At 43.1% G+C, this 26,607-nt stretch overlaps 1 long non-coding RNA gene across 1 annotated transcript; it reads left to right on the forward strand.

Annotated features, from left to right (window-relative positions):
- Positions 1-3,530: 3,530 nt before the first annotated feature.
- LOC145878545 (uncharacterized) lies at positions 3,531-9,468 on the forward strand. Its single transcript, XR_014391987.1, has 3 exons — positions 3,531-4,000; positions 4,443-4,511; positions 9,182-9,468. It is a non-coding gene; the product is annotated as an uncharacterized LOC145878545 (long non-coding RNA).
- The last annotated feature ends 17,139 nt before the right edge of the window (positions 9,469-26,607 follow it).

Consider the following 26,607-nt stretch of genomic DNA (forward strand, 5'->3'; position numbering starts at 1 on the left):
TCTTGTTTTTATAAGAAACAGTAAGGTGTTGGAAAGTTCTAATTGTTTGCATAGTCAACTTACACACAGCACTGACACACACACTTACCCCACCAGATATGCCACCAGGGATCTTTTCACAGTCCCCAGCTCCAGAACAAATTCAAGGAAGCGTACAGTATTACACAGAGCCATGATTGCACGGAACTCCCTTCCATGTTGTATAGCCTAAGTGAATATTAAACATGGTTTAAAAAAATGTTGCAACACCTCATGGCACAACACCTCTCCCCCATGTGACCTTTTTTTTCACCTTTATTTAACCAGGTACGCCAGTTGAGAACAAGTTCTCATTTACAACTGCGACCAGGCCAAGATAAAGCAAAGCAGTGCAACAAAAACAACAACACAGAGTTACACATGGGATAAAGAAACGTACAGTCAATAACACAATAGAAAAAGCTCTATACAGTGTGTGCAAATGAAGTAAGGAGGTAAGGCAATAAATAGTGGCGAAGTAATTACAATTTAGCAAATTAACAATGGAGTGATAGATATGCAGATGAGGATACTGTGTGCAAAAAAAGAAATACTTGTGTGCAAAAGAGCAGAAAAAAAGTAATATGGGGATAAAAAAATGGATGAGGTAGGTAGTTGGTTGGATGGGCTATTTACAGACAGGCTGTGTACAGCTGCAGCCATCGGTAAGCTGCTCTGACAGCTGATGCTTAAAGTTAGTGAGGTAGATATGTCTCCAACTTCAGTGATTTTAGCAATTCGATTCCAGTCATTGGCAGCAGAGAACTGGAAGGAAAGGCGGCCAAAGGAGGTGATGACCAGTGAAATATACCTGCTGGAGCACATGCTACGGGTGGGTGTTGCTATGGTGACCAGTGAGCTGAGATAAGGTGGAGCTTTACCTAGCAGAGACGTATAGATGACCTGGAGCCACTGGGTTTGGCGACGAATATGTAGCGAGGACCAGACAACGAGAGCATACGGGTTGCAGTGGTGGGTAGTATATGGGGCTTTGGTGACAAAATGGATGGCACTGTGATAGACTGCATCCAATTTGCTGAGTAGAGTGTTGGAGGCTATTTTGTAAATGACATCGCCGAAGTCAAGGATCGGTAGGATAGTCAGTTTTACGAGGGTATGTTTAGCAGTATGGGTGAAGGAGGCTTTGTTGCAAAATAGGAAGCAGATTCTAGATTTGGGATTGGAGATGCTTCGGGCTATGTGGGACGCTAGCGTGCCACCCGTGGTGCACCCTATCAACAGCAGGTGCATTTCAAGAGCTGCAAATTTGAAACCAAATAAATGTCAAAATTCAAATTTTTCAAACATACACTCTTTGAAAGATAAACATCTCCTTAATCTAACCACGTTGTCCGATTTCAAAAAGGCTTTACAGCGAAAGCAAAACATTAGATAATGTCAGCAGAGTACCAAGCCAGAAATAATCAGACACCCATTTTTCAAGCTAACATATAATGTCACATAAACCCAGAAGACAGCTAAATGCAGCACTAACCTTTTACAAACTTCATCAGATGACACACCTAGTACATCATGTTACACACAGCATGCATTCTTTTGTTCAATAAAGGTCATATTTATATATAAAAACAGCATTTTACATCGGCGTCTGACGTTGACTAACTATTTTCCCCTCAAATGCGTCCCGGGAAACAGTGCATAATTCCCTTTATTACTATTCGAAAACAATTTTTTAAATTTATATTGTCAATCTAACATTTATAGATGAATATCTCTTGAGAACACCTGTCATACCAGATTTTAAATGAACTTTACTGGGTAATCACACTTTGCGATAAAAGGAGATGCGATACTCAGAAAATGAGCCTGGAAAACTAGCGCCGCGCCATCTTGGAACAATCGCAAGTCACATCTGATCTTGTATAATATTGTCAATAATCGCCTACCTTTAGTTGTCTTCATCAGAAAGCACTTCCAGGAATCCCAGGTCCACAACAGGTGTATTTTCGGTCGAAAAAGTCCATCATTCATGTTCCATTAGCCTGCTGTTGGTAGCGTGTCCTAGGGCTGTCTCCCAATGCTCCGACGTGCGCGGGACAGTAGTTTCGGAAAATCTTTTTTTTTCTCCTCTAGGTTCGTTCAAACATGTCAAACGTTGTAAAACATTAATCTTCAGGGCCTGTAACACCAAGAGAGCCAATAAGATTCGACGGGGACGATTGCAGAGTGTTTTAAAACGTTTCCAAAGGTGGGGGTAGACTGGGCCGCCGACGTCATAATGGTGATGGCCCATCCCCTGTGACCAATTTCCAATGCGTCTCATTCACTGAGTTTCGACTGTATAAGGCTCAAACCACTGTGAAAAGACTGGGGACATCTAGTGGAAGCAATAGGAAGTGCTCAGTGAACCATTGCTCACGGTGTGATTAATAGGCAAAGTGATGAAGTCGAGTCCACAATTCAGAATTCCACTTCCTGTTTCAATCGGTCTCGGGGTTTTGACTGCCATATGAGTTCTGTTATACTCACAGACACCATTCAAACAGTTTTAGAAACTTTAGGGTGTTTTCTATCCATATATAGTAAGTATATGCATGTCCTAGCTTCTGAGTTTGATTAGTAGGCCGTTGAAAATGGGAACGAATTTATTTCAAAATGCGCTGTGGCGCCCCCTATCCTAGGGTATCCTCAAGAGGTTAATGTAAGTCTGGAAGGAGAGTTTACAGTTTAGCCAGACACCTAGGTATTTATAGTTGTCCACATATTGTAAGTCAGAACCGTCCAGAGTGGTGATGCTAGTCAGGCGGGTGTGGGCAGCGATTGGTTGAAAAGCATGCATTTCGTTTTACTAGCATTTAAGAGCCGTTGGAGGCCACGGAAGGAGTGTTGTATGGCATTGAATCTCGTTTGGAGGTTTGTTAACACAGTATCCAAAGAAGGGCCAGAAGTATACAGAATGGTGTCGCCTGCGTAGAGGTGGATCAAAGAATCACCAGCAGCAAGAGCGACATCATTGATATATACAGAGAAAAGAGTTGGCCTGAGAATTGAACCCTGTGGCACCCCCATAGAGACTGCCAGAGGTCCGGACAACAGGCCCTCCGATTTGACACACTGAACTCTATCTGAGAAGTAGATCGTGAACTAGGCAAGGCAGTCAATAGAGAAACCAATGCTGTTGAGTCTGCCGATAAGAATACGTGATTGACAGAGTCGAAAGCCTTGGCCAGGTCGATGAAGACGGCTGTCTGACAGTACGGTCTTTTATCGATGGCGGTTATGATATCATTTAGGACCTTGAGCGTGGCTGAGGTGCACCTGTGACCAGCTTGGAAACCAGATTGCATAGCGGAGAAGGTATGGTGGGATTCGAAATTGTCTTTGATCTGTTTGTTCACTTGGCTTTCGAAGACTTTCGAAAGGCAGGGCATGATGGATATAGGAAGGATAATTTTAGAAAGGGAGGGTCCAGATTGTCTAGCCCAGCTGATATGTAGGGCTCCAGATTTGGCAGCTCTATCAGAGCATCAGCTGTCTGGATTTGGGTGAAGGAGAAGCGGGGGCGGGGGCTAGGGCCAGTTGCTGCGGGGGGTGCAGAGCTGTTGGCAGGGGTTGGAGTAGACAGGTGGAAAGCATGGCCAGCCGTAGAGAACTGCTTATTGAAATTCTTGATTATTGTGGATTTATCAGTGGTGACAGTGTTTGCTAGCCTCAGTGCAATGGGTAGCTGGGAGGAGGTGCTGTAATTCTCCATTACTTTACAGTGTCCCTAAACCTTTTGGAATTGCTGCAGAATGCAAATTTCAGTTTGAAAAAGCTAGGCTTTGCTTTCCTAACTGACTGTGTATATTGGTTCCTGACTTCCCTGAAAAGTTGCATATCGCGGGGACTATTCGATGCTAGTGCAGTACGCCACATTATGTTTTTGTGCTGGTCAAGGGCAGTCAAGTCTGGAGTGAACCAAGGGCTATATCTGTTCTTAGTTCTACATTTTTTGAAAGGAGCATGCATATTTAAGATGGTGAGTAAAACACTTTTAAAGAACTTGTTGTGTGTATGTACTGACATGTATGTGTAACTGAGAGATGCACACACGCTCACTCAGTCCACGCAAAATTATTTCCTCAGAATTGCTCTCCAAGGACAGTGTTTTTGACGGTCCTTCAGAGGACTGGAAAAAGAACACTCTTTCTTTAACATATATTTGTCTTTATATAAGTACATTTTGTTAAATAGGAACGAAATAATTTAAGCTGTTTTAGATTGATATTGCTAGCTACAGTAATTATTTACCTCAGCCTGCCTAGTCAGCATGCCAGCTACAGTAGCTGGCTGCCAGACAGTTTTATTTAGCTAACGTTAGCTAGCTAGCTACTGTAACTGCTATTGTAGCTTTCTGTTTGTATGTAGCTTGCACTTGAATGGCATCCATCGAGGAGATTTTATTTGATCTTTCCAACTAGGTGAAGTACTATGAAGACACCACTGATCTCAACAAGAGGCGCAACATTCAGAGAAATTCACAATTCAGGGTAACGTTATGCAGTTAACATCTATTAGATAACTGGATAGATTTAGCTATGTACTACCATTTTTCAACAACCATTTTCCATTTAGCTAGTTGCTAGCAATACATATAGTTCAGTGGTGTGGTTGGGGGAGCCCCCCCACCAAGAGGACAAAACCTTTTTAGTGGCCACCCTCTTGACTGTGGAGGGAAAATGTATGTCTTAAAGTCTGCTTCCTGTAATTCTACACATGTTGCAAGTGTATAACCATTTTATACAATTCTACTCATTTTTAACCGGGGCAGATAGACATTTTTGCAGTTTTAAAGCAAGTTTTCTGCAGTTCTACACATTTTGTCATATAGTGGAGAGAACATTTAGCAGTTTTAAAGCTACATTCTACACATTTTGTCTGATGTCTGAGTGAGAGGGACTTACAGTGGTGTGTATTCATAGGTGCCAAGTGAAGCCAGGCTTCCCAAAAGAAATGACCAAGAAAGAATTAAATTAAAAAAATCATACAAAATAATGTATCTTTTCTCGCTGTGTTTCATAAATGTACTTCAGTTTGGAAGAGGCTGACTCTATCTCACCAGAGAAAGCATCCAAGTGTTCGAAACAGCATTCTTTTTTGTCAGTATGTTTAGCCAAACTACACTGCTCCAAAAAATAGAGGGAACACTAAAATAACACATCCTAGATCTGAATGAAAGAAATATTCCTATTAAATACTTTTTTCTTTACATAGTTGAATGTGCTGACAACAAAATCACACAAAAATAATCAATGGAAATCCAATTTATCAACCCATGGAGGTCTGGATTTGGAATCACACTCAAAATTGAAGTGGAAAACCACACTACAGGCTGATCCAACTTTGATGTAATGTCCTTAAAACAAGTCAAAATGAGGCTCAGTAGTGTGTGTGGCCTCCACGTGCCTGTATGACCTCCCTACAACGCCTGGGCATGCTCCTGATGAGGTGGCGGATGGTCTCTTGAGGGATCTCCTCCCAGACCTGGACTAAAGCATCCGCCAACTCCTGGACAGTCTGTGGTGCAACGTGGCGTTGGTGGATGGAGCGAGACATGATGTCCCAGATGTGCTCAATTGGATTCAGGTCTGGGGAACGGGCGGGCCAGTCCATAGCATCAATGCCTTCCTCTTGCAGGAACTGCTGACACACTCCAGCCACATGAGGTCTAGCATTGTCTTGCATTAGGAGGAACCCAGGGCCAACCGCACCAGCATATGGTCTCACAAGGGGTCTGAGGATCTCATCTCGGTACCTAATGGCAGTCAGGCTACCTCTGGCGAGCACATGGAGGGCTGTGCGGCCCCCCAAAGAAATGCCACCCCACACCATGACTGACCCACCGCCAAACCGGTCATGCTGGAGGATGTTACAGGCAGCAGAATGTTCTCCACGGCATCTCCAGACTGTCACGTCTGTCACATGTGCACAGTGTGAACCTGCTTTCATCTGTGAAGAGCACAGGGCGCCAGTGACGAAGTTGCCAATCTTGGTGTTCTCTGGCAAATGCCAAACGTCCTGCACGGTGTTGGGCTGTAAGCACAACCCCCACCTGTGGACGTCGGCCCTCATACCACCCTCATGGAGTCTGTTTCTGACCGTTTGAGCAGACACATGCACATTTGTGGCCTGCTGGAGGTCATTTTGCAGGGCTCCCGGCAGTGCTTCTCCTGCTCTTCCTTGCACAAAGGCGGAGGTAGCGGTCCTGCTGCTGGGTTGTTGCCCTCCTACGGCCTCCTCCACGTCTCCTGATGTACTGGCCCGTCTCCTGGTAGCGCCTCCATGCTCTGGACACTACGCTGACAGACACAGCAAACCTTCTTGCCACAGCTCGCATTGATGTGCCATCCTGGATGAGCTGCACTACCTGAGCCACTTGTGTGGGTTGTAGACGCCGTCTCATGCTACCACTAGAGTGAAAGCACCGCCAGCATTCAAAAGTGACCAAAACATCAGCCAGGAAGCATAGGAACTGAGAAGTGGTCTGTGGTTACCACCTGCAGAATCACTCCTTTATTGGGGGTGTCTTGCAAATTGCCTATAATTTCCACCTGTTGTCTATTCCATTTGCACAACAGCATGTGAAATGTATTGTCAATCAGTGTTGCTTCCTAAGTGGACAGTTTGATTTCACAGAAGTGTGATTGACTTGGAGTTACATTGTGTTGTTTAAGTGTTCCCTTTATTTTTTTGAGCAGTATATTTGATCCTGTCCGGTATAAAAGAGTATGACATTATGTCCGCCTGTAGCATTGAATGCAAGGGAAGCCAGCAAGCATTTGGCCTGCCTTGATATTTTTTTAAATAAGATATTAACCAATCAGCATTGAGCTAAACTAAGTGAGTTCAACTGTGAACGGTCCTGGTGCACCAAAAAAAGTGTCATGGGAAGCCTGTTTGGATTTGGTTTCACAACAATCACATCATCAGAATCCAAAAATGGAATTGTTGCATTGCATTATGTTGTTGCCCTCAAGTGGCTAGCTAGCTAGCTAAAATCATCCCATTCCTAAATTAACCATTGTTGGAGATAGGGATTTGGGCTTGTGGTTTTACTTAATTCTCCGTACTGGCCAAAGATGACATTGGCGATTCTGATCCAACCATAAATGTATAAAGTACATTGTGTGTCACGTCCTGACCAGTAGAGGGAGTATCTGTTATTGTAGTTTGGTCAGGACATGGCAGAGGGTATTTGTTTTATGTGGTCCGGGGGTTATGTGTAGTGTAGAGGGGTGTTATATTTATGTGTTCCAGGGTTTGGGTGTATGTTCTGGTTTTTGGTTTTCTAGGGTTTTCTGGTTTGTGTATTTCTTTGTTGTCTGTGTGGCTCTCGATCAGGAACAGCTGTACTTCGTTGTTCCTGATTGAGAGTCATATATAAGGAGCTTGTTTTCACCTGGGGTTTTGTGGGTAGTTGATTTTGCACTGCTGTGATATAGCCTGTAAAACTGTCGGTTTGTCCTTCGTTGTTTTCTTGTTTTTCCGTGTTCTCATTATTTAAATAAATATGATGTTGGGCACGCAACCCGCTGTGCCTTGGTCATCCCTACACTACGACAGCCGTGACAGAACTACCCACCAAAAAAGGACCAAGCAGCGGGGTAAGGAGCAAGAGGAATTCTATATGGACTATCGGGAGAAATGGACATGGGAAGAAATTCTGGACGGGGCTGGACCTGGGCACCAGGCTGGGGAATACCGTCGCCCACGGGAGGAAATAGAGGCAGCTAAGGCGGAGAGGCGTCAGTACGAGGCTATGTACGCGATGAGGGAGAAGCATGAGAGGCACTCCCAATACATTTTTTTTGGGGGGCACACGGGTAGTTTGGCTGGGCCAAGAGTGAGCCCTAAGCCAGCTCCCCGTGCTTATATGGAGGATGGTATGGAGTGGAGGGTGCCGAGTTTTGCAGAAGTGCGCACGACCTCGCCCATACGCATGCACAGTCCAGTGCGAGTGATCCCAGCCCCTCGCAGATGCCGTGCTAGAGTGGGCATCCAGCCTAGTAGGAGGATGCCTGCGCAGCGCGTCTGGTCACCGGTGCGCCTCCTAGGACCAGGCTACCCAAGCCCGCTCTACGCACGGCAACCATCAGGCCCCTGCACAGCCCAGTTCGACCTGTACCAGCACTCCGCTCGTACAGGGCTACTAGTTCCATCCAGCCAGGACGGGTTGTGCAGAAGGTGCGATCAAGACCGCCTGTGCGCCTCCATGGCCCGGTGTTTCCTGTTCCTGCTTCTCGGGCTGACCCTGAGGTGCGAACCCCTAGTCTGGCACGTCCAGTACCAGCACCACGCATCAAGCTTCCAGGGAGTCAGCCCAGTCCTACTCAGCCTGTTCCCGCTCCTCGCACTAGCCCTGAGGTGTGTCCCCCCAAACTGGCACTTCCAGTACCAGCACCACACATCAGGCTTCCAGTGCGTAATCCCAGTACTACTCGGCCGATTCCTGCTCCCCGCACTAGCCCTGAGGTGCGTGTCCCCAGGCTGGTATTTCCACTACCAGCCCCACGCATCAGGCTTCCAGTGCGTCAGCCCAGCCTCGAGTTTCCGACGACAGTGCCCCGTCCAGAGTGTCCGACAACAGTGCCCCGTCAGAGTGTCCGGAGACAATGCCCCGTCCAGAGTATCCGACAACAGTGCCCCGTCCAGAGTATTCGGCAACAGTGCCCCGTCCAGAGTGTCTGACAACAGTACCCCGTCCTGAGTATCCGGTAAGAGTGTCAAGCCCGGAACCGAGTGAGACGGCCTACAGTTCGGAACTAAGGGAGATGGCCCACTGTGCAGAACCGAGTGAGACGGCCCCCAGTTCGGAGAGGTGTGAATGGGTCTACAGTCCGGAACCGAGCAAGACGGCCTACCGTTCGGAACCAAGTGAGACAGCCTACAGTCCGGAACCTAACGAGAGGGTCTACAGCCCGGAACCGAATGAGTCTGCCTTCAGCTCAGAACCGAGTGAGTTTGCCTATGGTCCGGAACCAAGTGAGTCTACCTACGGTCCGGAACCAAGTGAGTTTGCCTATAACTCAGAACTATCTGAGTCTGCCTACAGCTCGGAACCGGAGGAGTCTGCCTACGGTCTGGAACCGAGCGAGTCTACCTACGGTCTGGAACCGAGCGAGTCTGCCTACAGTCCGGAGCCGAACGAGTCTGCCTACAGCCCAGAACTGAAGGAGTCTGCCTACGGTCCGGAACAGAGTGAGTCTGCCTACAGTCTGGACCTTCTAGAGTCGGCCCACAGTCCGGAGGCCCCAGAGACGCGCTACAGCCCTGAACATTCTGCAGGGGTGGACTGGTCAGGGGGTGGCTGTAGAGGGTGTGGGGGTGTAGTACAGGTGCCGTCGTTGATGGCAGCCACCCTCCCTTCCCTCCCTTTAGTTAGGGGTTTATTTTTGGGTAGTTTTTTGTTGTTTAGGTGCATTCGGGGTATGCACCTTTGGGGGGGGGGGGGGGGGGGGGTAATGTCACGTCCTGACCAGTAGAGGGAGTATCTGTTATTGTAGTTTGGTCAGGACGTGGCAGAGAGTATTTGTTTTATGTGGTCCGGGGGTTATGTGTAGTGTAGAGTGGTGTTATATTTATGTGTTCCGGGGTTTGGGTGTATGTTCTGGTTTTTGGTTTTCTAGGTTTTTCTGGTTTGTGTATTTCTTTGTTGTCTGTGTGGCTCTCGATCAGGAACAGCTGTACTTTGTTGTTCCTGATTGAGAGTCATATATAAGGAGCTTGTTTTCACCTGGGGTTTTGTGGGTAGTTGATTTTGCACTGCTGTGATATAGCCTGTAAAACTATCGGTTTGTCCTTCGTTGTTTTCTTGTTTTTCCGTGTTCTCATTATTTAAATAAATATGATGTTGAGCACGCAACCCGCTGCGCCTTGGTCATCCCTACACTACGACAGCCGTGACATTCTGCCCCTGGCCTGAGAGCATGGAAGTTCAACATGTAGCTAGATGTAGTAGGCCTGGCTCATCGTTGCCCATGAAAGGAAGTTCGGGTAGCAAGCATTTTAGCCAGGTATCCTAGGAAAACTAAACCTAAAAGCATGAACTGTATGACAGAGACATAAACCGTTTAGGCAATGTGAAAGATGAGGATGGCATTGCTGGCGTTTTGTACAATTAGGGTGAGTCAACATGTTTTTTTTTCCACTTGCAAGCATACACACACGTGTACACACACACACACGTACACACACGTACACACACGTACACACACACACACACACACACACACACACACACACACACACACACACACAAATCAGTACCATGGACAGCCATATATTTAGCTTACGTTGATTGGACTAAATCGTTTTTTGGAATATTTTAGTTGTCACTGTATTAGATTAAGGATCAGCTTTAATTTTGCAAATCCATTGTGGGTTCTATCAATGCAATTGTCTGCATCATTTTCAATCCCTCATCAATCTACACAAAATACCCCAAGCGGGCTGTCATGTGCCTTTTACTGACAGGTGTGAGCCTTTCCAAATCATGTCTAATCAAATTAGTTTACCACAGGTGGACTCCAATCAAGTTGTAGAAACATCTCAAGGATGATCAATGGATACAGGATGCACCTGAGCTAAATGTTGAGTCTCATAGCAAAGGGTCTGAATACTTTGGAAAATAATATTTTTCTGTTTTTATACTTAATAAATTAGCAAAAATTTCAAAAAACTTGTTTTCACTTTGTCATTCTGGGGTACTGTGTGTAGATTGATGAAAATGTATTTTTTAAATCAATTTTAGAATTAAGGCTGTAATGTAACAAAATCCCGAAATCTGGGATCTGAGTACTTTCCGAATGCACTGTATATCACGGTGTCAAGACATATGAACTAACAGGTTATAGAGAAAAAAAGGTAATTACCACAGTCATTGCCTAGTATTCAACCACTTTGTTTAGACACGTGTAAATTAGTTCTTACAGTATGTATACAAAAAATATATATAAATGCAACATGCAACAATTTCATTGATTTTACTGAGCTACAGTTCATATGAGGAAATCAGTCATTTGAGATAAGGCTCTAATATACGGATTTCACATGACTGGGAATACAGATACCTTAAAAAACAAATGGGCCTCACAATGGGCCTCAGGATCTCGTCATGGTAATTTTGTGCGTTGTCCGTAGCTTATGCCTGCCCATACCAAAGCACCACCGCCACCATGGTACACTCTGTTCACAACGTTGACATCAGCAAACAGCTCTCCCACACGACACCATACACGTGGTCTGTGGTTTATGGTGGAGAAATTAACATTAAATTCTCTGGCAACAGCTCTGGTGGACATTCCTGCAATCAGCATGCCAAATGCACGCTTTCTCAAAATTTGAGACATATGTGGCATTATGTTGTGTGACAAAACTGAACATTTAAAAGTGGCCTTTTATTTTCCCCAGCACAAGGTGCACCTGTGTAATGATCATGATGTTTAATGGATGGTGGATGGATTATCTAGGCAAAGGAGAAATGGTCACTAACTGGGATTTAAACAAAAGAGTTCACAAAATTTGAGAGAAGTATGCTTTTTGTGCATATGGAAAATGTCATGGTACCAACACTTAACTTTTTGCATTTATATTTGTGTTCAATGTGGTATGTAGGCACTAATGTACTGTACGTAGAGAGGTGATCACATAGATAACCTGTACTCGTTACAGCTGTGGCATGGGAATAACTGTGTCCGGTGATAACTCAAACCTATTAAAATAATCACCTTGGGTCCCTGGTCAAAAGTAGTGCACTATATCGGGAATAGCAGGCAATTAAGGATACAACCATAGTCTTGGACAGAGGGACCCATGTGATTGGTAGAGAGCAGCAAGTCAACATGGTGACGCAGCTTGACATGACATTAGCAGTGAGCTAATGGAAAGATGGTGTCGTGTGAAAACTATGCCCACGATTACTTGTTACTGTTGGGCGTGAAGGGCAGGGGATCGGCACCGGAGTGGCTGAAAGTAGCTACACATGTTCTGAGGGAGAGTTCGGGGAGACGATGTCTGGCCGCTGTGTCACTCCGAGGGCAAGGCATGCTGGGAATGTGTCAGTGGGGCAGAAATAGCATTCTGGGTAATTGAATCAAATCAATCTTTACTTAGACATGAATGCAACGCAATGTCCTTCACAGGAAAAAAAATATAAATAAAAGACAATAAAAATAAAACTGAAATATTTACTACACAACAAACATAAGAGGATAAAACTAAAGAATAACAATAAAAACTGAGAGACTAAAGAAGCATCCTAAGAGCTCTTTAAATATGTCAACAGTTTTGGCCCCCCTCAGGTTCTTTGGCAGGCTATTCCAGAGGCTGGGGGCATAGTAACTAAAGGCTCTCCATGCCTCTTGGTCCTGGGCTTTGGGATAGTTAAAAGGTCAGTGCCAGAGGACCTGATGGATCTACCGGGCACATAACTCAAAAACATGTCTGACATGTATTGGGGTGCACAACTGTGGATTGATTTAAAAACCAATAGAATAATCTTAAAAGGAATTCTTAAACTCACAGGCAGCATGTGCATAGACTTTAAAACCGGTGTAACGTGTACTCTCCATCTGGCCATGCTGTAGCGTTCTGTATGTTTTGCAGCTGACCAATGTCTTTCTTGGGTAGACCAGACAGGAGATCATTACAGTAGTCAAGCCTGCTTGTAATTTTAGCATGCATGAGTCTCTCTATATCAGCCTGAGATAGAAACGGCCGCACCTTGGCAATGTTCCTCAGTTGGTTAAAAGCTATTTGGTCATATTCCTAATGTGTGATTTGAAATTTAGTTCAGAATCTAAAATGAAGCCTAGGTTTATTACCTGGCGTTTTATCTTTATTGACCATGCATTAAAATTTGCGCCCAGATTCTCTCTCTGTGCTTTGGCTCAAATAATTAGTACCTAGGTCTTGTGGTGATTTAGCTTGAGGAATTATTGAGCCATCCAAGTATTTAAATCACTAATAGAGTTAATCATTTATCTGTGGAGCTAAAATCCTCTGATGAAAGAAAAATGTAAAGTTGTGTATCGTCAGTGTAGCGGTGAAAATGAATGCTGTGCTTACTTATAATGCTGCCGGTGGGTAACATACAGTATATAAATTGAACAGTACAGGACCCAAAATCAAACCTTGTGGAATGCGACATTTTGTATCTATTTTCTCTGAGTTATGTTCACTAAGGGTCACAAAAAACTCTCAACTGGATCGGTTGGTATAGTAAAGCATTTGACTTGGTAATGCACTTGCTGTGTAGCCATTGCACTAAATACTTATTGAATACATTTTTTACCCCTTTTTCTCCCTAATTGGTAGGTACAGCCTGGTCCCATCGCTGTAACTCCCGTATTGACATGGGAGAGGCACAGATCGAGAGCCATGTGTCCTCTGAAACACGACGCTGCCATGCAGCACTGCTTCTTGACACACTGCCCACTTCAACCGGAAGCCAGGCGCACCGATGTGTCGAAGGAAACACTGTCCAACATGAGCCCACCACAGGAGTCGCTTGAGGGTGAAGGGACAAGGACATCCCGGCCGGCCAAACCCTCCCCTAATCCGGACGACGCTGGGCCAATTGTGCGTCACCTCATGGGTCTCCCGGTCGCAGCCGGATGCGGCACAGCCCGGGATCAAACCCGGATCCGTAACGACACCTCAAGTACTGCAGTGCCTTAGACCGCTGCACAACTCGGGAGGCCCCTGCACTAAACATTTCTAACTCATTTGAGAAGTTTCTAGTATGTAATATTCAATTCAAGTTTCTTGGTTGGTTTCCAAATGATGTGTGAATGGATTAGCTAATTGAGTTGGCCAAGCCTCGTGGGGAGCTATTAGCCTCCTACTGGACTTTGTTCCAGCTCTACTATAACCCACCTGATTCTACTAATCAGTTCTGCAGGGCCATGAATAGCAACTGAATCAAAGCATCTTAGAGTAGGAATGGTGATTTAGGTTCAGTTTTGCCTTTTAAGATCATAATGAATAATACAACATGGACAGGGGAGACAAGATCCTAGATCAGCACTTCTGAGACGTTTTAGGAATACGGGCGCAGATTCACTGCTCCCCAGGACCTTGACTAGCTGAATCAAGTACGCTAGAGAAGGGCCAGAAAAGCCTGCATACCCAGTAGCTCTCCAGGAAGAGAGTTGGCTTACCACCTTGAACTAACGCTACCTCATGCCAACATCGCCACTTTTAGAGACATGCTCCGGAACTTTGGCGACAACTATGTATTTTTTAAACCTCCAGCTTTGGGCTTGATGTGTCAATGTGAAGTTCACACATGCATAATCTATGAGCAGAGCCACAAAATCCCTAGTTTGAAAGTGGTTGTTTTTCCAGAAGCTGTGCCGTGCTATTTACCCTACACTGTCCCCACATGGGCCAGCCTCCGAGCAATTCGAGGTCAAAGCGCTGAGCTTCAGCCCCTACGCCATTTGAGTGACATCTAGCAAGAGGCACGCGAGAGGCACGTCATGCACACACGGCAGAGCGAGAGCAATAACTTGGTGCACGAATCTGCACATATGCGACGTAGTAGGCAATTTTCGGGGACCACTTTTGGCTTGTGAGCGCTACTTTCAGAACTACTGGCTAAAAAGTATACAAAAAGACTCTTTAAGACTGCAAAGAATGTTGTTATTAGAAGTTTAGGAAAACTGGAAGGAGATGGTCCTGTAGACTTCTATTTAGGCTACAACTGAAAATCCATCAACTAGCCATTTCCTTACTTGTCTGTGTATTGTACACCGTCAATTGTGTTGAATTACTTTAGTGTTAAATAAGGCACTGTGATAGGTTTCCATCAGTTGTTTATATAGTGTTGGAAATCAAAGGAAACGTTTGACATGCAGGTGCACGTGAACACTGTGACCACACACTTTTAGTCCTTCCTTTCTCTCTCTCTCTGTATCTCGACTAGCCATCCATCACACACACCTCATGCGTGTTCTGTCAGGGTAGCAGCTGAGACTTTTAGATAACATTTTATCAGTGATGTGTTTTGCCCTTCTTCTGTTTGACTCAGTGCCCTCATGTAAAGTACATCAGAGAAACATGGGGCATCTGTGCCCTTGCTTTGCCACACACACACACACACACACACACACACACACACACACACACACACACACACACACTCCAGGGAAAATTATGCCTCACGCTGGCATGAATAATCTCTCTCTGTGTCGTTCTGTCCGTGTTTCTCCTTGCTTGTGTAGAATATGTGCAACGTATTGCTATGACCTATAATTATGACATTTTCTGAGGACATTTCCTTAAGTGTGTGTGTGTGTGTGTGTGTGTGTGTGTGTGTGTGTGTGTGTGTGTGTGTGTGTGTGTGTGTGTGTGTGTCATTTCATTGAATAAGTTAAATACGTTTTGGCATGTACATGTGAATATGTGAGTGTATCTTTATACATGAAGACAAAATGTATATGCATTTATTTTTCCACATTTTGTTGCGTTGCAGCCTTATTCTAAAGTGGATTAAATAATTTTTTTCCTCATCAATCTACACACAATACCCCATAATGACAAAGCAAAAACACGTTTTTTGAAATGTTAGCTAATTTAAAAAAAATACAACACTGAAATATCACATTCACATAAGTATTCAGATCCTTTACTCAGTACTTTGTTGAAGCACCTTTGGCAGCGATTACAGCCGCAAGTCTTCTTGGGTATGACACTACAAGCTTGGCACACCTGTATTTGGGGAGTATTGGATGGGGAGCGTCGCCGCACAGTTATTTTCAGGTCTCTCCAGAGATGTTCGATCGGGTTCAAGTCCGGGCTTTGGCTGGGCCACTCAAGGACTTTCAGAGACTTGTCCCGAAGCCACTCCTGCGTTGTCTTGGCTGTGTACTTAGGGTCTTAGTGTTTTCATCAAGGATCTTTCTGTACTTTGCTCCGTTCATCTTTCCCTCGATCCTGACTAGTCTCCCACTCCCTGCTGCTGAAAAATATCCCCACAGCATGATACTGCCACCACCATGCTTCACTGTAGAGATGGTGCCAGGTTTTTCTCCAGACGTGACGCTTGGCATTCAAGTGAAAGAGTTCAATCTTGGTTTCATCAAACCAGAGAATCTTGTTTCTCATGGTCTGAGAGTCTTTAGGTGCCTTTTGGCAAACTCCAAGCGGGCTGTCTTGAGGCATTCTCCTCTCTCCCTCCACAATGACATCCAAAATATGAAATCCTAGCTGGCCAGGTCAGGCCAGGCACTAGACACTGCACTACATAAATGATATCAAAAAATGTTTCTATGCAACATACATAAATCATCGCCAACCACTCATTAACATTTTAACGGCGTGACTAATAAAGTCGGGGCAGAATGCACACATTGGACACACACAATACCCCATAATGTCAAAGTGGGATTATGTTTTTCCTTTATTCTAATGTATTAAAAATGAAAAGCCGAAATGTCTTGAGGTTAATTAATATTCAACCCCTCTTTATGGCAAGCCCAAATAAGATCAGGAGTAATAATGTGCTTAACAAGTCACATATTATGTTGCATGGACTCACTCTGTGCGACAGTGTTTAACACTAGTTTTTAATGATTTCCTAATCTCTGTACCCCACACATACAATTATCTGTAAGGTCCATCAGTCGAGCAGTGAATTTCAAACAGAGATTCAACCACAAAGACCAGTGACGTTTTCCAATGCCTCGGAATGAAGGGCACCTATTGGTAGATGGTACAAATTTAAATATTGAATATCCCTTAGCATGGTGAAGCTATAAATTACATTTTGGATGGTGTATCAATACACCCAGTCACTATAAAGTTACAGGCCTCCTTCCTTTTATTTTTATATATTGCTTTATTTAACTAGGCAAGTCGGTTAAGAACAAATTCTTATTTACAATGATGGCCTACCCGGGCCAAACCCTCCCCTAACCCGGACGACACTGGGCCAATTGTGCACCACCCTATGGGACTCCTGATCATGGCCTGTTGTGATACAGCCCGAGGTCGAACCACGGTCTGTAGTGACGCCTCTAGCACTGAGATGCAGTGCCTTAGACCGCTGCTCCGATAGGGAGGTCCTAACTCAGTTGCCGGAGAGGAAGTAAACCACTCAGGGATTTCACCATCAGGCCAATGGTGACTTTAAAACAGTTACAGAGTTTAATGGCTGTGATTGAGAAAACTGGAGAATGAGGATGGACCAACAACATTGTAGTTACTCCACAATACTAACCTAAATGGCAGTGTGAAGAAAAGGACACCTGAACATAATACAAATATTCCAAAACATAAATCCTATTTGCAATAAGGCACTAAAGTAAAACTGCAAAAATGTGGCAAAAATAATAACTTTTTGTCCTGAATACAAAGCATTATATTTGGGGCAAATCGAACACAACACATCACTGAGTACCACTCTTTATACTTTCAAGCATGGTCTTTTTTTAAGGATAAAACATGCTAAGTGCTAAGCACGGGCAAAATCCTAGAGGAAAAACTGGTTCAGTTTACTTTCCAATGGACACTGGGAGACAAATTCACTGTTCAGCAGGACAATAATCTAAAACATTAACCAAATATATACACAGCGTTCAAAACATTAGGAACACCTGATCTTTCCATGACAAGACTGATCAGGTGAATCCAGTTGAAAGCTATGATCCCTTATTGATGTCACCCGTTAAGACCACGTCAATCAGTGTAAATGAAGGGGAGGAGACAGGTTAGAGAAGTAGTTTTAAGGCTTGAGTCAATTGAGACATGGATCGTGTATGTGTGCCATTGAGAGGGTAAATGGGCAAGACAAAATATTGAAGTGCTTGGAACTGGGTATGGTAGTAGGTGCCAGGCGTTGAGTGTGTCAAGAACTGCAATGGTGCTGGGTTTTTCACACTCAACAGTTTCCCACGACACAACTGTGGGAAACATTGCAGCCAACATGAGCCAGCATCCCCATGGAACGCTTTCGGCATCTTATAGAGTCCATGTCCCGACGAATTGAGGCTGTTGTGAGGGCAAAAGGGGTGCAACTCAATATTAGAAAGGTGTTCCTAATGTTTTGTTCACTCAGTGTACACAGGATTTGCTTACCAAGACTACATTGAATGTTCCTAAGTGGCCTAGTTACAGTTTTGACATAAATCATCTTGAAATCTATTGCAGGACTTGACAATGGCTGTCTATCGATGATCAACAACCAACTTGACAGCTTGAATAAACAAAAAATATATATGTGCAAATACTGTACAATCCTGGTGTGCTCTTAGAGACTCATGTATTGACTCAGGGTTAAATACTTACATAATCAAGATATATTCATGTTTCAGTTTTTCTATAATTTTTGGGTCCAAATGTTTGATTTTGTCTTCCACTTTGACTTTACAGAGTATTTTGTATAGATCGTTGAGAAAGACATTTAATGAAATGCAGTGCCTGCATTCAAAATGGCACCCTGTACCCTACATAACGCACTACTTTTGACCAGACTGTATGTGCCGTCCTTGTCCCTACATAGTGCACTATGTAGGGAATAGGGTGCCGTTTCCAATATGATTAGAGGCAGACAATTCATGCCTCCAGCGGCTCGTGCAAATGTGATTACAGCGTCGCAGCCAAAGATGAGTCCTAGGTTTATGCCATCGTGACAACTGTAGATAATCGTGTTTTCTGCTTGTGGATGGGAATTGTGACAAGCCGTGGAAAAAAAACATTTGTGTTTGTGGAAGATACCTTCTTCGGAGGATGAGCAACGTGTTGTGTATTCCCTACTTTTGTTCTCGTTCCAGGATGACGTCAAAGCCTAAACTTGTTGTTGTTTTTATTAGGGGAATGAGGGATCTCAAAAGTCTGAAGTGACTTCCTAATGTCATCTCCTTCAGTTGCTTCACTGGTTTGAAAACACGGGACAGGGGAAGTCCAGGTGACAGGTGATTCGATTTCAGGGCCCTTTGTGAATAATTTGAAAATGTATTGTTCATTCATTCATTCATTCATTCATTCATCTGCTAGTTTGTTTGTTTGTTTGTTTGTTTGTTTGTTTGTTTGTTTGTTTGTTTGTTTGTTTGTTTGTTTCTTTCTTTCTTTCTTTCTTTCTTTCTTTCTTTCTTTCTTTCTTTCTTTCTTTCTTTCTTTCTTTCTTTCTTTCTTTCTTTCTTTCTTTCTTTCTTTCTTTCTTTCTTTCTTTCTTTCTTTCTTTCTTTCTTTCTTTCTTTCTTATAAATACAGGACTAGGCAAACAGTCAAGAAGGTGTAAGCAGGTATTGTACTGCATAACTTAGGTCATAACCATGATTACAAGAAGGAAGGGAGGACAGGGCCCAGTTCTTTCATAACAGTACAGATGAGGGGAAGGAGACAAGGAGGAATGGGAGAAGACGCAGAGTGTGTGCCGTTTTTCTCTTGTAGCTCGTTGCTTGGCAATGAGCCAGAGTAGACAAGAAGTGGTTTCCATTATTGGAGGAAAGGAGACAATGATTGATTGCATTATCTGGGGGGGAGAGAACGTATTAAATGCTCTGGTTTGAGTTTGAGCATCATCAATATGAGGTACAGAAGTGTGCAAGGAGGAGCCCAGACAAACATTTTTTTTCTTCACTTTCGAGTGAAAACATGAGACGTTTATAGGTAGAGGTCTATACAGAGCCACTCTCCAGGCCCTCCCGGTTTCCTAGAATGCTTTTCACAAGAATTTCAGCAGGTCCCCAAGGCAACAAAGACCACAGAACAAAGTTGATTTGATACATTTTTCTTACCTTTATCTGCAGGCAATATAGATTATGGTTGAATAAAGTTGGACATTTGTGTGTGTCCTGCCGTGATTGGGTGTGTTTGGGTAGGTTCATTTCTAAATGTAATCTGTTACAGTTACTTGTTACCTGTCCAAAATTGTAATCGGTAAGGTAATCTTGGATTACCCCAATTCATGAAGTAATATGATTACTTTCCCATTAAGAGGCATTAGAAGAAAACAAAAATGAATATTACCAAGTGAATTAAATCTAATGCGAGATAAAGCAATGTTAGCGTTTACATAGCCGGTGATAAATGGATAATGCATTTTTCTTTATGGGTTAGGATTAGGCTATATATTTACATTAAAACCAAACTCTGTCAGATTTCCAGTCATTAAAATTAATTTAATACCCTTTGACCTTCAAGAATAGGATTTATGGAATATACAGTAGATTAGTCTAATTGTTTTACCTGAACATAACCCAAAAATGAAGGACTTCGCCTATTCTGTTGTTTATGTTGTTGTCATGGAGGACTGATTGGGCTCATTGCTTCAGTCCAAAACATGGTTGAAAAATAAATGCTGCCCTCATGGAATGGCATGCTTTGAGCACTACAGAAAAGTACTATTTGAGTGATATGAAAAATGATTGCCATATGCTGCATTTGCTATAGGCCTATTGTTTACATTTTTGTTAGCGATTAGGAATTAGAATATGATTAGGAATTAGAATACTTCATTCATTTAATAGGATCTTCATGGGTGATACTTTTGTAGCTGTTGAAATCTATCAAAACTGTGTGAGATTAAAGCATGTGTCCGTTAAGCCTTTGGACATTGTTTTTGAATCAACACTAATTAGATTGACCAATAAAAACCCTACTCGTGGTCTTCTTAAATTAAACTAGTTTTTGACAGTACGTGTGACAGTGGAACAAAATACCATGGAGGAGTTTACATGGAGTAAATCCCTCAAACTTTTATTCCATAGGCTGGGATCAACACTATGCAGATGTTGCAAGAGCACATTTTTCACTGGCTGTCCACGGGTCGCATAAATAATGATTATTTAGCCTATACTTCTTAAATTCAGTGTTTATCGTGGTAAAATACACCTATACTGTACATTTGTGAATAGCCAACCACAACAACCACAATCCGTATTCCGTAAGATGTGAACAATTGAGTGAGCAGCAGTGTGATTCACATAATTGCTTTGTAGATATCAATCATAGGCCTAAGTGGTATCCGTATCACCCGTAGCCTACACCACTGCTGTCATCTTTACCTCCAAGCGTTTATCCAAGTTGGTCGTATAATCTTTGATGCCGACAGCAGTCGCACCCTTGGAAGACATACTGTAGCTTGCACTGTAGCCTAAAAGCCTATTCCTGCTCTTTTCCCGCGATCCATCAAACGCATTTGGTGTCATCATAGAGGTCTCTGACTTGTGGTCAGACTCGCTCAGGCGGAACAAACTTAACCTTGAGCCTTTTTTTAAATGCTGATTTGAATGTCAATGAGAAAACAAAGGTGTCATGAACTTTCCCTAATTTAAAAGTAATCCTGGAAGTAAACATCTAGCTTGTCAAAAGTATCTGTAATCTGATTACAGCATTTTTGCTGGTAACGTAACAGATTACAGTTACAGTACATGTAATCCGTTACTCCACAATCCTGTGTGTGCTTGTACGTGTGTGTTCAGATATATATATATATATGTTTCCAGCTTGAGTGAGGTGTTCTCAAAGGGCATGCTCAAGCTGTGTCTACAAGATGGAGGTTATCGGGTGCTGGTTCCCTCCCGGTGTGATTTGTGATTTGCTCTGTAAATCACCCTGTGTCTGCTGCTTGTTAACATCTGTCATTGTCAGGGCCGCCTCAATGCCACAATGTGTGTTCATATTCCAATATACTGATTGTACAAAACTTTAAAGAACACCTGCTCTTTCCATGACATAGAGTGGCCAGAAAGCTATGATCCCTTATTGATGTCACTTGTTAAATCCACTTCAATCAGTATAGATGAATGGGAGGAGATGGATTAAAGAAGGATTTTTAAGTCTTGAGACAATTGAGTCATGGGTTGTGTATGTGTGCTATTGAGAGGGTGAAAGGGCAAGACAACATATTTAAGTGCCTTAGAATGAGGTATGATAGTAAGTGCCAGGCACACCGGTTTGTGTCAAGAACTGAAACACTGCTGGGTTTTTTGCACCCAACAGTTTCCCATGTGCGTCAAGAATGGTCCACCACCCAAAGGACATCCAGCTAACTTGACACAACTGTGGGAAGCATTGGAGTCAACATGGGCCAGCATCCCTGTGGAACGCTTTCGACACCTTGTAGAGTCCATGCCCTGAACAAATTGAGGCCGTTCTGATGGAAAAAAAGGGGGTGCAAGTCAATATTAGGAAGGTGTTCCTAATGTTTGGTATACTCCGTGTACACACGCCGCACCACTGTGATTCATACCCTCACAAAGGCTTCTGATTGTGTCGCCATCGACACCGAAAGGGCATTACTGACAGTGACATCACTGCGAGACGTGTCGCTCTGTTAATATTCCCCTTATCAATTTAATTGGGTGTCACTCAACAGAAGGTGGAAAGGATATGACATCAAGACCTATCATTAAATGGTGTGAGTGGAAAAAACGGGAGCCTGCATTCTATACGTTCAATTAAGGAGTGGTGGTAGACATTAGGATGGTTTCACGACATTAGCAATTACCGTGGCGACAGGGGAGTTGCTGCACGTTAGGCAAGGGGACGCATGAGTCGTTGCATTAATACAGTATGTTCCATTTCAAACAGGAGCGAGCATGTATCTTACCTGGGGATTTATGGGCATTTAACATTGCTAGTTAACATTCGAAAGCACAGCCAACCAGTTAAGGCAGTAAGGAAGACAACGGTAGACTGAGCACATTAATGACCACTTAGCGGCTAGCGCACTAACACGCTACACGTGTGCTAGCAAGTACAGTGCAAAACAGTACAGAACGGAACATTCCCTGCGTGTGTCAAAACCTCCACTACGCCCTTGTTTGTTGTTGTGCTTTCAGTGGCAGCGGTGGGATATATATATTTTTTGCCTCACTCAATGTTCTCAGGGGGTCTACCGCCATTCAAATCTACTGTAGCACGCTGCTAATAATCTTCTGGGCTCGCTCTCCTGCATTTTTTACTTTACTAATGCGCCGCCACTGCCACCACTCTCTCCATTTATCTAAATGATTCCCCCTAAATGAGATAAGAGACAGGGTCCCTGTTCTCGAACAATGCAGTACATCAACATGCTAATGAGAGCCATTTGTTAGGTGGAGCTGACAAGACAGAGCTGGGCTTTATTAAGGCCAGGCACCCCACCCTAATCTTGATTTTTTTCCCCTTAATCATATCACAATTCACTTTTACCAGTTGAATGTAGATACAAACAATTCAGAAATATTTTTATTGAGATATGGAAATGAGGCGAAAGCTCATGAAATAAGTGCATATTTGCAAATCGCACAAATTCCTTTTCGGGACACTGGATTAAGTCAGCCAAAATATTTTTGGTTTCATTTTGTTGAGAAACTCCAGGACTGGACTTACTCAGAGAAGATTGGGGATACATAATAGTTGAATCTTTCTATCTGTAAAATTAAAAGACATGTACGTAAAATGCATTTTTGGCACATTTTTCCCAAGAAAATGCTATCTAGAATAAAAATTGACAGCATATGAACAATTCCTTCTGGGCAAGTCTCGAGAATATACCTAAGGATAACCACACACAATTAGGTGAATGTAGACGCTTCTGAAGCTGAGGAAAATGAGTTAGCATGTGGGAAGAGGCCTGACTTTTAGGATATGTCAGTTGAAGAATTTAGACTACCAAATGCCAAACACCTATTTAGACCCAATCGCTATCTCTTCAAAATAAGTTACTACAATATAATCAAGCTTGTTACATTTGCTATGAAATGGGTTTTGGAATTATGTATGCATGTCCATTTTAAAGTGGTTAAAATTCAATATATTTTGATGATGGTAGAACAGTATGATAAACTAAGGAAAATATACATTTTCATTAAGATTTTGACATTTTTATGTTTACCTTTTGAAAATGCTTATATACATTTTGGCCTTAAGCTAGTAGTTAGGTGGAGATGACAGAGGTGGGCTTTATTAAGCTAGTAGCTAGCTAAGCTGTGCTTTAAAGTGAGAGACTTTTAGAGTTTTTTTTATCCCAGCCTGGTTTACAGTGTCCATATAAATACTGGTGTGTTAATTTTGAGGATGGACACTTCAGCCAAAGGATAGACCTTGACCTCTTTGGCCAATAACACACTTATCTTATTGCTTTAATCACTTGAGAGGAGAGCTAGATTGTAGGTTCATTTTCACCCTAGAAAGAGGAAAGAAATAATGAATGAAAATAGAGGGTGATGGGAGAAAGAGTGAGAGAGAAAGTGCAGCTGCATTGAGCCCCGTCCTCTATGTTTGTGCTTGTGTGTGCATTGGAATGCATCAGCAAGCAGACCACACATGTATTGTGTGATTACATGCATGTTAAAACTGAAAAAGGGCGTTTGGCGGTTTAGTCTCGGCTTTCGATACGTCGACTGTGCCACCCTTTGAAAAATCATACTTTGAGCTTTACCCGTGACTGCTGAATGTGTTTGGCGAACAGACATATCCAGATATCTTTCCACTGCCACACAGGCACATCAAAAAGGCTTTGTCACTACATTTAATTTTCTTCTGCAGTGTAACATTTTCTCCAATGACCTTGCATAATCAACTAATTTTCCAATTAAAATTTTATGGAGACAGATGCCTTCAACAGTTTCCCATTTAATTTTCTCTGTGGCGGAAAAATGTCTGAAGTGACTGCATCCCCATATAAAGCAAAATAATGTTGGTCACGCTAACTGCTAGGCTACATGCCAACCTTGTATGTGTGTGCGGGGCAGTGGTTGTAAGGTGCCTCATGTTTTATTGCTGTTTGCCTTGTGCAACCATACAACCAGTTCTATCCATATTGTCTACAGTATATGTGATAGTGGGTCAATTGAATTTACTACACAATTACCGCTATACAATACAGCAGATAACAGACAGATCAAATCACACCTAGACTATCTTACTGAGGTCCTTTTTGCAAAGAATAACAGAGGAGGTAATTGTCTTGAAAAAAGGAAACAAGATGGACCTTTTTTGTCATGTCAGTGTAGATTATCTATAGAGATGGTCATTCTTTGTGAGAAGGGGAAAGGTTGAAGCTTTGTCAGTCAATCAATAACAACTGCCTCCATCCATACGTGGAATTACAAGTGTTATTGACCCATTTTCAAAATGACATTGTCAAGAAGTCGATGTCAAGTTGAGAGTTAAGCACCTTCATGTTTTCTCTGTGTTTGTATGACATGAATTGTTGCCATTATAAGCAAAGGAAATTAAGTTTAGGATTGTCCGACGTGTTCATCCCTGACGTACCGCAGTCATGCAAATACGTAATTGGTTCGGGAAAATGAGAAATCACCACACTCACGATGAATTTGACCTCCGATTGGCGATCTGTGTCTCTGTATCAGTAGGGAATCAGGACCAAGTAAGGCACAATGGGACTGTTGAGCGATGTAGACCACTGACCAGGCACCACTCATCAATGTGGTCCATAATACTAACCAGGCCCAGTACGGAGAGTAGTAGCACAAGCCATCAGACGCCAAATCATGATCCAACAATGAAAGTGGTCGGTAACCTGAGCTGCAGTCAAACGCAGGATGAATGCAAGTGGAGTGGTAGTGCTACCGGGGTTCCGGAGAGCTGCTCGGATCACAGGTTCCAATGATTAGAGGCAGATTGAATCGAAGCAGCTGGCACGTGCAGGCACATGCACACACACATTCTGAGAAAAGAATATACTGTAGGAGAGGCAGTAACGCGCCTGGCATGTCGAATAGAATGGTAATGAACTCATTGTGCCGCACTAAAGATTAAGGGCACCACCTGCCCTGCCCACCTGCCTTTCTATTTTATTTCCTCTGATAACCTGTCAGGTCACCACTCGCCTGCATGATTTTGCCTAATCTCCCTGCAATCACTCTCCCCAGCTAGCACATAGCATTCTGAGAACCATATGTTTCTTAGAGCTTGTTGAAAGGGTGGTTGTCCTACGGTTATTTTGCATAGAACCTACACACGACTTCCTGGGAGTGTTGCAGGATAGTTGCTTGGCTTTGGAAAATGTTGAGTACATTTAGACAAAAAAAAAACCGTTATTTTCATGGTATTTCATTACTTGAACAGAACGTTTCTTAAAAGATGAAACATAGTTACGTTTTATTTCAATTTTGTTCATGTTTTATGAACGTACTCTCAGTGGGGAATTAGGAATGTTCTCAAATAGTTTGGAGAAGGATAACAAAAAGTGATTTCCTCTTTGGGAATGACTCCAGAATAATGTTTCCAACAGGTTTCCTCGTGGTTCTATTTAAAGTCATGTTCTCAAATTGTTCAGAGAATGTTAAAAACATTCCATAAAAAACTAAATGTATCTTTAGTAAGGTTCAGAGAACGTTATAAGAATGTTATTTAAAACATATACTGCACATTCTGTTCTCATTATCAACACAACTCTAGCCTCTATCTTGTTAAAGGCCCAGTGCAGTCACTTACTGTAGATACATTCAGTGGCCAGTTTATTAGGTACACCAATCTAGTACCGGGTCAGACCCCCATTGCCTGTAGAACAGCCTGAATTCTTCGGGGCATGGAAACATTGTTCAGTTGATATCAAGGGACCTAACTTGTGCAAGTAAAACAATCCCCATACCATTACACCACCGCCACCAGCCTGTACCGTTGACACCA

The sequence above is a fragment of the Salmo salar genome, chromosome 04 (assembly GCF_965601325.2).
Source record: "Salmo salar chromosome 04, fSalSal1, whole genome shotgun sequence".
In the NCBI taxonomy this organism is placed as follows: Eukaryota; Metazoa; Chordata; class Actinopteri; order Salmoniformes; family Salmonidae; genus Salmo; species Salmo salar.